The sequence below is a fragment of the Pleurodeles waltl genome, chromosome 3_1 (genome assembly GCF_031143425.1).
Source record: "Pleurodeles waltl isolate 20211129_DDA chromosome 3_1, aPleWal1.hap1.20221129, whole genome shotgun sequence".
In the NCBI taxonomy this organism is placed as follows: domain Eukaryota; kingdom Metazoa; phylum Chordata; class Amphibia; order Caudata; family Salamandridae; genus Pleurodeles; species Pleurodeles waltl.
In genome coordinates, this window is record NC_090440.1 from 1,305,332,807 (window position 1) to 1,305,346,987 (window position 14,181).

Sequence of the window (14,181 nt, forward strand, 5' to 3'; positions counted from 1 at the left end):
CCACAAATGCAGCAGCTGTAAGGTAGCCTATGGGCTGTTCACAGCAGTTTTGCAGACAATTGCTACACTTAAAATCAAGATACTGTATCACACAGCAGGAGACAAAAATACAGCCAAAACATTATTCAGCCTTCACAACCAAGCTCTCTGCTGAATATTGCTTAAAACTAAGTAGCATGTTTTCCTTTTCTGTAGCCAAGTTCACTGTTGGCCCTTGTTTGAATACTGCCAAATGTTTAATTTCAGAATAAACACTTGAATATTCGACTGCTAGAACTAATATTAGTTTGTCAGTAGCCAGTGATTTTCTCTGTGGGTTAAAGCTCCTCTGAGGTCAGACTGTACTGTGAAAAGGTAATATTTGGGATTTGGAACAAAGCCTGGGAGCCTGCCAAATTGAAGCAACAGCTAAAAAGTAGTGCATCTCACAAAGCTACTTTGTTACACTTTTTGGATGGCGTCCGGAGGATCACAGAATATTGTTAAAATGTATTTTTAGATGTTATTTTTATATTAGCCCGAAAATGACCTTGAAATGAAGTTCACTCTTTTTCTATGGCTATGAAACTTTGTTGTACATATTGATGGCCACCCTTCAGATCATATTAATGGTTTCCAGTGGTCCGTTTTTATTGTGTTTTTCCCTCATAAAAATACACCGAGAACAGTCTGTTTCCCTGTCTCCATCTTGTTTTACAAATAAAAAAACCTGAGATTAGCCCTTCTTTTGATTGATTTTCATTTACGATGGCTAAACCAACAGCAATACAGATTGATATAGCCAGTGACGGTAAATTAACTGCAGCTATGCACATGTGTTGGTACTACAACCTTATGTTTACAGACAGGTGTATGTTTACAGACCGGTGTCTTGTTGAAGTTGAGAAGACTTCCTGTAGGCTTAAACCCCTTAAGGCTTTCAAGTGTGAGTGTACATTTATTTATTGAATGACTGTAAATCTGCCTTTTGAAACTTTATTTATTTACAGTGATACGTGTAAACAATAAATATGAAAAAATAAAGATGCAAATGTTAAACAGGAAACGAGCATTGGCAAAGCCAAAAGGTGTCTCCTATGTGAGAGCTATTGGTTTTGCAATGTGTTTCAGCCGTACTGTACACTAGCATGGCTGCTGTTCAGCATGGCTGTTAGTGTTATGGAATAGACTGTCGTAGAGTGAAGGTGAAAGTCGTATAGTGGAGGGGGTAGAGTGGCATAGATTAGAGTTTTGTACGGTGGCTCAGATTAGAATGTGCATAGTGTGGCACTGCACTGTCATTACAGGCCACACATTTTCAAATCCAATTGCCATAACATTTGCACAGACATACAGCTTTACTGATAAAACTAACAGTGCAAAAGAATAATCTGTGGAAATCCTAGTTAATTGATTTGTTTTGGTCATATTACTATAATTATTTCAACTACACTTTACAATTACAAAGAAATGTGCTTCATTTGTGCTTTCCTAATTCTGATATAGTTTGAAATATTGGTACATTTCATTTACTGGCATTTAAATTTTGTTGTGTGATGGAAAGAAATAACATTCCACAGCCTTTCCTTTCACATTGGAAGGACCCAGCAAAATTGTCACATGAACCCTCTTACATTGCAGTCAGACAAAGAAAAGTAAACACCAATGCCCCCGCCTCCCCAGAAGAGAGACCCTAATATTTCACCTTTGTCTTTAAATGCACAGCATACATAACAAAATAAAAACAAAATTCAAATTTCCGTTTATTGCTTATTCACTTCCAAACTCCAGCATGCTTAATTTGGGGGTGCTTTAGCACCCTCCACTCCCCTACTTCCAGCGCCTATGGCATGGCTGTGTAATTCAGAAAGATGATTGTTTAAGTTATGAGGAAAGAACACTTATAAAAATAAACAAGCTCATATTCAGAACATTGTTCCTCACAGGCATGCAAGACTGATTAATTGGTAGTGGGAGAGATACGTAGACTCAGTCAAGCAAAAAATAGGAGGCAGGACACCTTTTTTAAAAGAAATACATTATGTTTACTGCTGTCAAGGGAGGCAAGTGAAAACAAGTGTACTGTCATGGCATGCCTCATGAAAAAGAAAAAGAGTTCCCTGAAAGTCAGCATTTGTAGAAGAATACAAGGAGTTTGACAGAGATGTGGTAAACAGGCCATGCGCCACAGGAGGGTCAACGACATCCTGTTCAGCCTAAAACAAATAAAGCAATTAGTTAGAAAGCAAGCACATGTGGGTGACAGAACACAAAGCCAATGATAAGCAAAGGGCTGGATGCATTTCTCGGGAAACTTTTAGCATGTCCTCAATATGTATTTGCAATCAGACAGCTCTACTGTCTGGTAGATAGCAACCTAAAAATGATACTCACGTCCAATGTTAGTCTTCCTTGACTTCTGCAAGCCTTTGGCCTTCCCTTGTTCCTGATAGACCTGGCCTCTTGAGGATGTTTTAAGGCATGATCAAAATGGGTTTGGTCAGGGGCCTGAGCCTTTCAGGGGCTTCCTAGTTGGTGACAGAAGCTTCCTGATACACCACCTATGTTTGAATGAGTAAATGTGAAGCTATTAGGCCCTCATTTTTATGCTTTACTTATTGAACCCAGAGGTTTTCATCTGTCTCAGTGTCAGACCTGCTGCAAAACCAACTATGAACATATTGGACAGTGATTTCCTTTTCTTTTATTGTTATTTGTACAGGCTTTTGTGGGAGGTTAATGGAATTGTTAAACATACTTCTTGTTTTGAAAGCCTTTTAACTATGTTCGGGAAGCACTACATCCAGCAGCAAATGTAAAAAAGACTGGTTACATTAGCATTGAGAAACTCCTGAGCTGTAGAACCAATCCCATGATCTCAAGCTCCTGCTGAAAATGCTGTGAGATAGATAATAATTTATAATGTAGCTCACCCTTACTGATGGGGTAAACCCAGGAGCCTCTAAGCTAAGGAGTGGAAGTGGGCATATGAAAGAGCAGTACAAATATGTGCAAAAAGTATGCTGTGAGTGAAGAAGGGTACTGACAATTTAGAAAAGAAGTCCAGGCAGTTTTTCTGAATTCTTCACTGTGGTCATGTCCGTATTAAAAAGGTTGGTGGTCTTAAAAATTGGAACTGCCTTTTAAGAGTCTTTGTTAACTCTATTGCCTTTCACACTGCCCTCAGCCTATCCACTTCACACTTTTGGAAGAAGCCACCCTGAGCCTGTAATTTCACTTTCTCCTCTTTCACTATTGTATCCCACCTGATTTCCTGACATGACAGAACAGTTATCTTGATGAGATGTACTCTTCCCACTGTGGGACAATTAACATAGCAGTGTTTGCTGGGGTGGGTGGATATTGTAAATCACAGTAATCTATACGTGTCCACTATTACTTCAAATAGGTGTCCAATTGTGTGCTTCTTTAAAAGAGGAGCAGCCTTGGTGAGTGTAGTACTTACAGAGCAGAGTCCTACACCATGCCGTGCTAAACAAATATGTCTGCAGGATATAACTGCCCACAACAGCCTTTATCATACAGAAATTAAGGAGCCTTCAATAACTGAAGGACTTTCCACATCCAGCCCTCAATTCAGTCTCCCAAAACTCAGGAGCCTGGAACTTGGCAGTGAACATTTTAAGGTAGGGCAGAAATCACATGATTATTGTTCCCTGCAACTAAACCTTCTTTGTCAGCAAGCCACAGCTGATGAGCGGATCTAGCATTTATAATGGTTTATAAATGATCTCTTCATTGCCCAGACCTCCGGACCATTTGGACCTTTTGTGGGCCTTGGGCATGCTAGTGACTATTTTGGCAAAGCCCTTGTCAGACTCCGGGAGCTGGGCACCTGAGAGAGTGCTGGAATTTCCAAAAAGGTTTGAGAAACACCTGATGCGGGTATATTCAATTGAGCTCTGATCAACAGATTCTATTCGTCTGTCCAGTGGCTTTCAGACAGATTGAGTCACTGACAGTGCATTGAAGCAAGTTTCCATTGTCTATATGCGGATGGAGTTTTCCATGGTTAATATCAGTTGTCCCTGGCAGCTCAAGCAATGCCTCACAAGTATTTTAGAACCACAACCCAATTTTAAGAGATAAAAACTTTACATAACCTACCCAGCTTTAATGGACATGAAGTGGGTATGGATTTTTAATCTAATAACAGTAATTGCCACTACTTTTGAGTACGCTCTTTGATATCTGACTGTGGCCAAGATATTGAGCTGTCCATAAAAGTGTCCGGCAGTGACCTGCACTGGAGCATAGAGTTGGAACAATTTTCAGAGTTGGGTGTCGCCCTGTGGCATCTGTTCACAAAGCTTCTGAAACATAATGCAGTTGATACCATTGATTTTTAGCACATTTGAGAAACCCCCAGCAGAGATAATATATTATCTTGCAGTTTAGTATAGGATGAGCACTTCCCAAGGGCAATGGAGCACTTCTTATGAGCACCATGTTACATTACAGAAAGTCTAATTCATTTTATTATACGCACATGGGATTAAGGGCCTTATTACAACCTTGATGGAGGGGTTTCCTCTATCACACATGTGGCTGATAACCTGTCCGCCGTATTACGATACCATTATATTCCATGAGATGGGATATCCATCACATTTGTGATGAAGGAAACTCCTTTGTCAAGGTTGTAATAAGGCCCTAAGTGATTTGTCCAGAATCAAAAGATGTTGAGTCTGTGCGAGGATTCAAATATGGTTCCTTAGATTCAAAGTTGGCAGCTCTGGCCACTAGGTCTAATCCACATTTCTCAATTTATGTGTGAAATTCATACACAAGTGCTATGATTGTGTAGAATGATACATAGTGAGCACATTCTCTGTTGAAATGGCTTTGTGAAGTAAAAAAAACGCAGTAGCAACAAAGACTGGAAGGTTCATCTGGAGTCTTGCTTGGATGTACTTGCAAGGGTTAATTTAAAACCATATTTTGGACATTGTTCAGCATGTTTGCATGGATGCACACCAGGCCTAAATATTTGAAATATTACTTACATATAGATCAGGACTTTCTCGATCCACCATGGGTCCCAACGCATAGTCTGGGGAAAGCTGCTCTAAATAGTTTTGTTACAAGGAGACGCGGCATAGAAGCGGTCTTCTGCACTATTCCCCATGTTTTTGAGGGTTCTGTATGCCTGTAGCATCTCCAAATAATTTCTAAATAAAGACTGCACTGTTTATAAATGATGTGCCAGGTATCGTGGTCTACAACAGATGGCTCCAGATGCTGGAGCTGCCATGATATCTTCTTTCCATGAGAAAATAGTTTATACTTAAAACGAAGTGTCCAGAGCCTCCTCGTGAGGTTTTTGACCTGGTGCTGCATGAAGCTTTGACAAGCCCGCTTCTGAGTTCAAAACTGCCGAATTGGTGGTCTGTAGAGACTCAATTTGATTTCATTTTTTTAAAATGTTCTTGATGATTGTTTTGTGCTGTTAAAGGCAGTAGATTATATAGTGTAACATGTCCCTGTAAGTCCAAGGTGTTGTGCACTGGATAGCACTACAGACTTTACTGGAGACTCCCTAGAAGCATTCTTTGCATCATCTGGGTTAAGAGGAATTGGAGATGGCTTGATATTTGGCCAACCACATAGAACCTGTCTTGCACATTGAATTCACTTGGACATAAATGTGCAATATAACTCTCAATGTGGCTATGTTGTGAGTGGAGCTAATTTAGAGAAGTCCTATCCTATAAAAACAGAATACTTGAAAGGAATCTAGAAGCAGATTTACGAGAGAGCCTGCATTCTTTCTGCTTTTTTAACTTTGATAATATGTTTTGATAATGAGACCTAATTGTGTGATGTATGCATCCCACCCATCATTCGAATAATCCACTTAGTTATGCATTTTCAATGTGTATTTGCCTGTTTTTAGTCTGTAATAATTATTCAGTGCAACAAAATCTTAGTATTTTTAATACTTAAGAAAAAATCATTGGGATTTTTTTTCCGGTGCTTATAAGAAACTTAACTGTTATTTGCTTCCTTCTGTCACTCATACTTATTAAGTCTTCCTTCCTTCTTTCTTTCTACTAACTGTGTTTTCTGTAACCTTTCCTTGAATTTGCTCTTCCAAGTAACGTTTCATTATTTCCCAGGGCTCAAACTCCTCCTTCCAGCAGTCCCGTCTCACCCTATGTCAGGATGTATGTTGATAGTGGTATGTTTTCAGCCCATTAAGATTTGATTGCAGCAGATAAAAATTTAATGGTGAGCACTTAACATGCCTTCTTGTTGCTGTATTCTTTAGATAAATAAAGGTCGACTGAATAAAGATTTACTATTTGAGATATGTCAGATATAGTGTGAATACTAGGTGCTCTTTCTTTTGCTAACCAGTGTCACATTGACCTGTTCTTTGTCTTGCGATACCAAGAAAGGACTGGGCTAATAAATGTGATTGTTTAAAGAAATCTCAAGAACTGTAGAATGCATTGGATTGTATGCCTGTGTAGTTCACACTCTTAATGAAGTTTATTTTACATTGTTGGAACATGCCTATAGGGCCTTGTGGTTATTTGAAATCCAGCACAATGACTGCTGAAAATGTGATTTTACCAAGAATGTTGGCCCATTGTTTCTTTGAAAGCAGTGTGGGGATTGTGTTCCTTTCAGGACAAATGTGAGTGTTGCCCAAGACACTTTAACTTTGTGTTCTACACAATGTTCCCTGTCCCAGTGCATGTTCTGTCTTGGGAAAAAGAATGAGCACAGCTCAATATCATTCCACTTACAAGAACGGTGATGATGGTATAGATAATTTAGTCAAGTGTTGGGTCTCTTGGGCACCCTAGGTTCTAAGCTTCATTTTGACACGCCAGCAAGAGGAATTACATTTGAAACTGGTGATCCTGAGGCTTTATCATAAATATGTTCTACTTCACTATGCAGGCCCAGAATAGGTCCGTGCACTCATTTTTGCTCAGATTGTGCTGTCTCCAACAAGAGCACTGTCTGCAACTTATACATTAATTGATGGATTTTATGATTTTCTGTAGTCCCTGTACATGGTTCAGTTTCAGCAAACCCCTTGCACAGACCTCTTCTGAACTTGTTCTTGGTTGCTGAAGATGTTCATAATGTGGTCCTTGTCCTTCTTTATGAGGATTCAACTTTTAATAGGTATGCTTTTCAGGCCATCGCCATGTAGATTTAAAAATAGGAGTGTTTGGTACAACACTTTATGGAACTACATTAGATCTAGAGGCATCCATATGCACAGTGATTCTTGTTGTCACTAAATTAATATTTGATTTTTCAGAGAGCACAGGGAAGGGAAGGAGGATGACATATTGGTGCCCCCCTGCTCTGGAGTGAGACCCTGGTTATCATTCAGCTATGAACCTACTTTGCAATGTGCAGTGAACAGTGACATGAGCCATGCTCCAAAGTGTGCGTATAAGTAGGTCCAGAGAGCCCAGGGTCATTGAGGATCAAATAGGAAAATTTACTGGCTTACCATAGTTGAGAAGGGACATAGCTGGTGCATTGATCAGTGAAAAGTGCTTGGGGTATAGCTTATGCTTCTACTGCTTTGATACCAGCAGGCACAAAAGTAAACAAAAATGCATCAACGTTTGCTGTTTTCCTGTTTCTACTATAAAGCAACCATTTCCTTTGAAGGTGTTTTATCTGCTTTAACTAAAAATTAGAAGCCCTATCCATGAACTGTCTACTTCAGTTTATTTAATTAATCTGTTACACGGATGGAAATCTATAATGCAAACAATCCTCAAGAAAGAAGGAAATCTCTAAATATATGAAAATGAAATTTAAGAAATTCCCAGGTTGACAGAAGAATCAAATTGGGGTAAATATTTGCAATCAGTTAGAGTCCAGAGGAGTGGCCAGACAAACACAATTCTAAGCAGGAAAATAGATGTAGGCTGAGGTGGAAGCATTTAGATCATCATCTTCAACAGGGGAATAGTCTTTTGGGAAAACAAATCTATATTTTCTGGCAAACAAGGTGGCAACATCTGAGAAAATACATTAAACTAAACGTATTAATGCTTTCAAATAACTATTCCCAACTGCTTGGTTTGAGCTGGTGGTTGCCAGTGGGGCCCACCAGCATTCATTTTCGGGTACTGGGACTTATTTGTCAACATCAGACTGTGTCCCAGAAAAAGAGTTGGAAAGAAGGAAGAAAAGAACGGAAGATAAGAAAAAAGTGACAGATGGAGTAAGCAGGGATTAAAAAAAACCTACAAGTGTGAAATAAAGGGTCATGGGTATATGGTGTTGGAAGAGAGAGGCATGAGATGGAATCAGACATGCCGCAAGGGCTGGAAATGCCATTACCCACACAGCTGCATGCAGTGACCATTACCCCCTGAGTATAGACCTGGATATGGCATCAAGAGATTTTTTACCCAAGTGCCACTTCCTAACTATTGTATGGTGGGAGCTATGGACATTAACAGGCTCAACGGGTACACCTTGCGCTGGTCAAAGATTGATCCCCAAGAGTGTCTAAAAAAGTTGGTCTGTGGTTCTACGCAGGCTTTTGAAAGTTGTCTAAACCTGGGCTCTGACCCCGAGGATATCGTTGAGAGGTTCCAAAAGGTTGCTGGGGATGTTAAGGAAGGATTAGTAATTACATGTAGGGACAGCAGCAATAACAGGACGAGAGGGAGGTTTGGTGAACATTGTACCAAGGCCCATAGAATGCTGAAACTAGCAATACAAAAATGACAACGCTGTGAAAATGAAATCAGGGCGGCTAGGAAAAACTACAAGCATGTTTTAACACAGAGGAAAACAGTATTAAAAGAAGATTTATGGGACAAACTGCATGAAGCAAGCACGAGAAAAGACCCTGCAGCTTTTTGGAGGGCAATTAATTCATCCTACCTCCAGCCTGATACCAGTCCGCACCTTGAAATAGCCATTAGTGAGGGAGACTGGATTAGTCAGTGTTCCAATATTTATTCCAATCCTACTAACAGGTCAGGGCTGACAATAGCTGCTATGTCCGTTAGTGATTTTTTTTCTCCCCCCCCGTTACCTTCCCTATAAAGCTGGCTTTTACCTTGGATGAGATCATTGCTGCCCTGAACCCTAGCAAAGCCAGCAAGGCGCTGGGCCCGGACTTTATCCCTGTAGATCTGTTTAAAGCCACAGCAACCCTCTCAGGGCCACTGCTGACTCAAGTCCTGAATGCATGTTGTCAAGTTGGCCTACTGAAATCCTGGAGGAAATCAATTATTGTCCCAATCTTCAAAAAGGGAGCTAGACATAGTCCACTCTGCTACTGTCCTATCGCTCTCCTAGAATCTATGCTAAAAGTGTCAGGCTGTTTTATCTTTAACAGACTACAGGAATGGGCCCAGAACAAGAATGTTTTATCAGACTTACAGTGTGGATTCTGGGAGAGAGTAGGCACTGTGGAACAGAGTCTAATCCTAAGCATGCTGATCAAGAAATACGCCACTATCAAACAAGGGAGATTGTACCTAGTTTTTGTTGATTTAACTGCTGCCTTAGACTGCGTAATTCATAGCAAATTGTGGGCTATCATGGGGAACATGGGTGTGGACCTATGAATCATACAATTTCTTAGGGAAACATATCGTGGATGCAGCGCCAGAGTGCTATACGAACTAAAAGGCGAATGTACCCAGCTATTTGGAATGGAGAAGGGTGTTAGGCAGGGTTGTGTTCTAGCACCCTTTCTCTTATCCCTTTACATTAATAGTCTGGGTAACGTATTATCTGCCAATTGTAACAACCTGCCCCAAATAGGTTCCCAGCCCGTCCCCGCCCTTTTATATGCTGATGATGCAGTTCTAATGGCCCGAACCACCCTTGCACTGCAACAGTTACTAACATGTTTTGTGTCCTATATGGAGGAACTGGGGCTATTAGTTATCAAAAGCAAGACATTTGCTATGAGATGAGGGAAAATGTTACCGAAAACTCCCAGTCTTAGGATAAAAGACACCAGAATTGATTACGTCACATTCTTTCCTACCTGGGGATCATGTTTGACGTAAAAGGGACATGGCAAATGGCAATTAAAACCAGAGGCCTACACTTCCAGAAAACCTTTGCAGCCTTACACATTTTTGCTTGCAAGGTTGGTAAGAAACCCCCTAGGGAGATTCTAACAGTGTATAAGGCCAAATGTATGTCAACAGCCATGTATGGGGAAGGCCTTTGGGGGCATGTAAACAATGTCTCCCTACAGTTGATAGGGAACGCCTTCCTGAAGTATCTTCTTTCTCTCCCACAGAGTAGTCCATCATACGTAGGTCACTCGGAATTAGAGGTTCCGCTAATTTCAAACCTAGTTAAAACCCAACCGATCTTGCTATGTCACAAGATATGGACTTCTGAGTATACCAAGCTGAACCAAGAGATTATACGGGATTGCCTTAGGTCCTCTAATGTAGGAAAAGTAAAATGGTTGGGCTACGTAAAAATGTTATGCATGATCTAGAACACCCAGACTACTACTATAAACCAGAAACACTATGAGCTGCCACAAGAAAAAACCTGAAGAAAGTCTGCTTGTCACATTTAGGGGAACTAAGTCTAACAGCTGAACTGTTTAAGCAGGTGTTCTTAAAAAACATCTGATCTTAACCTCACCGTGTATGCAACTATATCTAAAGTAGGTTAGCAGCGAACAGCACAGATTTGTTCTGACCAGGTTTAGGCTAGATCTTTTCCATCACTTGGTGAGTTTTCCAACCTTAAACAACTGGTCGAGGCCTATGGCCAAATGCCCATGTGACATGGCTACTGAGCAAAGTTATTTCCATACAATTCTATTCTGTTCTTTGTATAACTCGCCAAGAAATATACTATTGCTGCCATTACTGAGATCCATGAACTTCATACAATGTTGACCAGCTTATGTGTTTCTAAAGTCTTTACCAACCATATACATCTGTAAAATGATGTCCAAATTCCTATGGACTATCCTCAGACACAGAAAAATAATACATTTCGCTAATGACTGAAGTAAATTCCTTAACTATTGCCATATGCAACTTGCTGGGTGATCTTAATCTTTTTTTAATGTTTTATTCCTTGCAATTTTATGATATTTTTCTGAACAGATAAGGTGTACACACATATATATATATATATATATATATATATATATATATATATATATATATATATATATTATTTTTTCTTTTTAATATTTTTACACAGCTTTTAATTACAAAACTCTGTATTTTACAGTTTTATTTTGTCTCTGCACCATCCATTCTACCTGAGTCTTAATGCTTTTTTTATATGTTTGGTTTGTGGTTAATGTATTGGTTTTGTTTTCTGTAAGGATGCTTTTATGGCAAACTTCTCTTGAATAAAACTTATTTGATTTGATTCAAGACTAGCTAGCTTTGATATGCAGTGCTGTGAACAGGCTTCTGGTGAAAAGTTTGGGCCTCTGTACTTATTCTTTTACAAACTAAGCACTGCTATTTTTTCCTGCAATTTGTTGTAAAGAATAAGTAGCTCTTCAGTTGAAGGTACAGTTTCCATTATCCAGAGGATCAGTATACCTTTTGATTTCAGTCTATGCATTAGTACTTGTAGTCGGAATAGAAGTTCTATTCAAATAGAACGTAGTGGCCCTTAGGCAATAGGGGTTAGTTTATGTTTCACTTTTACTTAAATCCATCACCTTACCTCCAGCCAGCAAATACATTTTATTAGAATACTGTAGTACTGAGTACACATGATTCAAGCATAACAACTACCAAATAAATAATTATTACATTCTTCTGGGTGGTAATCCACTCCACAGTTTGACAACGTTTGTGAATTAAGGAATAGGCACTGTATTCAAACCAGTTTTGATCATACCCAGATGGTAAAGTCCAGCTAGAATTTCTAGACCAAATTTCCACTACATGTGAAGACAAGCGACATTAGAAGTGTTTCAGAACCCACATCTCCAAAACCCACTTTCTTTAAACCCCAATCCTTCTGCTTAGGAAGACTTATAGAGACCTTGAAAATGATGGGTGGAGATGTTTACGTCAAGGCTTGTTTTACCTATCATAGTTCCTTTGAATAACATTGAGATGCTTCATATTTAGGTCTGGATTTTCACAGCACATTTGTCAAAGCTATAGTCCTACTGGTAACAATACAAAGTGAGTGGGCTTGGATCAGCCCTTTTCACCATTGTCCCTCTTCGACCAGCCTCTTATTGCCATTGTCAATCACATCTTTGTGCGGCACATCTTGCATAATGCTTTTGGCTGTTTGAGTGAATCCTTACACCTCCACACGGATTAAATTGCACAAGGAACTACTTTACACCAATAGCAGTCTGTTATTAGACCCTCCCTCATATCTTGCTCTAACGTGCCAATGTTAAATGCCTTACCGCATTAAACCTAGACCTATTGGCTTTCCTTTTTAATTGTTTACTTTTTGGTTACATTACTGAAGGAGCCAAATATACGAAAATAAACTTTACACTTCAACGTAATAAGCAGTCCAGCCCAAATTGCTAAACCGCATCCGCTTTGTAAAGGCACAATGCAACCCTTGGAGCATTTGGCCTTTTACTATAGCATGCATAACAACTAGATTGTTTAAAGGTGCTCCTATAATACGAGTTAATATTATTCAACTGAATTGCATCCTTTATTTTTTTTATTTTTGCCCTTGAAGATGTAAAAGCTGAGTCTGTCCTAATGAGCCTAAAACCGTTCACATGCCAGGCTACAGGAAAACAGTGTATTCTATCTTGGGAGCAAGCCAGATCTGTTTCTTATTACATCAAGAAGCGCATTGAATCAGATTATGTTCACTTAAAAGAACTCTGTTTCCCTTTTAAAGTCGTGACTACCTATGGTAGTGAGCTTTAGTAGCCAAGCTGGACTCCAGACCCACCCTCGGCTTCAAAATGCCCAACAGCTAGTAATTTCAACTGGGCATATAAAAGGCCTATTTTATCGGTATGCAAAGTTCATACGTTTACACAGAACTGAGACAATTTGGAAAAACACAAGTTTCAATCAGAAGCAGCTCAATTACCCTTTCATAAATCTAAGCTTTGCTGCTGGTAACAAAAGTACAGTTTCATGACCGTGCCTAGTAAAGTGTCTGGTTCTCATTTACTGCAGCCAGGCTAGGAGGGAGCGCAGAGTTCATTCTCTTGACTGCTGTGGGGTCTGGATCATTATTCGGCAACTGTTGTCCCGTCCCGTCTGTGGTTGTGATGTGTAAAAGTGCAATGGACCCAAACCATTTACTTATAATTTCGATTCAAATAAAAGAAAATAGTTAATTCTTGCTGTGACATCAGAACAACCCCCTCCCCGACGGCCCTCACCGCCACATTCTGGGAAAGTTGTGCATTAATAGACCTATTCTCGTTTCTTGTTTGCTGCGATTATCAACAAAGGCTGGGGGAGTATTTTCCTGTTTAAACAACGGAATCTAAAATGTGAAAATTGGCTATGGCAGTACACTGATTGTTTAGTGTTTTATTCAACCTTGATATGTGTTCTGCAAATTGTGATTTGTTTAATTTTTTATGCTTCGTTTGCAGTATCTGTTCTCAGTCGCGGCTTGCAGCGCTTAAAAGGGGCGGGTGTGGCGCGACAGGGAAGAAGGGACTGGGGAGGGGGAGCGGGTGAGGCACATTAACATTTAAAAAAAAAAAAAAAACATTTAACTTACCTGATCCATTGACCCACGCCGCTCTCCTTTCCAGCGTCGCTGCAGGCACAGGCTCCCAGCCTGCCCTGCACCAATCCTGTCGCTGCTCAGCCAGGGCGCTCCTAGGCAGACTGGGAGCCTGTGCAAGCTCTCTCTGGATACAACCTACTGCGCATGTGTGTTTGGCTGGCCCAAGAGAGCCAGCCAAACACACATGCTCTCTGAGGGGGAGTGAGCACTCCCCCCTCAGAGCACGTCATCCCTGTGGCCCAGCCCCTTTCAGAATGAAAGGATACTAAACATAGTTTATTATCCTTTCGTTCTGAAAGATTTGCAGCTTCTGCTGCTGGTGGGGGAGGCGGGGGTGACGATCTTCGGCACTTATGGAGAAGCAGCCCTTGTCTTTTATAAACCATCATACCTTTTCAGACTTTAAACTGCAGTTAGTAAAATAATCTACATAACTAAACGAACATAATGTGAGCGGCCTCAATTGACCTAGCAATAATCATTTTGGTGCTG

The 14,181-nt window shown here is 40.1% G+C and overlaps 1 protein-coding gene and 1 long non-coding RNA gene across 6 annotated transcripts in view; one reads left to right on the plus strand and one right to left on the minus strand.

The window, feature by feature from the left end:
• The window catches only part of MYLK (myosin light chain kinase), a 1,681,938-nt gene that overhangs the window by 80,368 nt on the left and 1,587,389 nt on the right, over positions 1 to 14,181 (plus strand). The gene's annotated exons all lie outside the window — the stretch shown is intronic.
• LOC138283349 (uncharacterized) lies at positions 2,001 to 13,815 on the minus strand. Its single transcript, XR_011201208.1, has 2 exons — positions 13,681 to 13,815; positions 2,001 to 2,195 (listed from the first exon to the last, which is right to left on the minus strand). It is a non-coding gene; the product is annotated as an uncharacterized lncRNA (long non-coding RNA).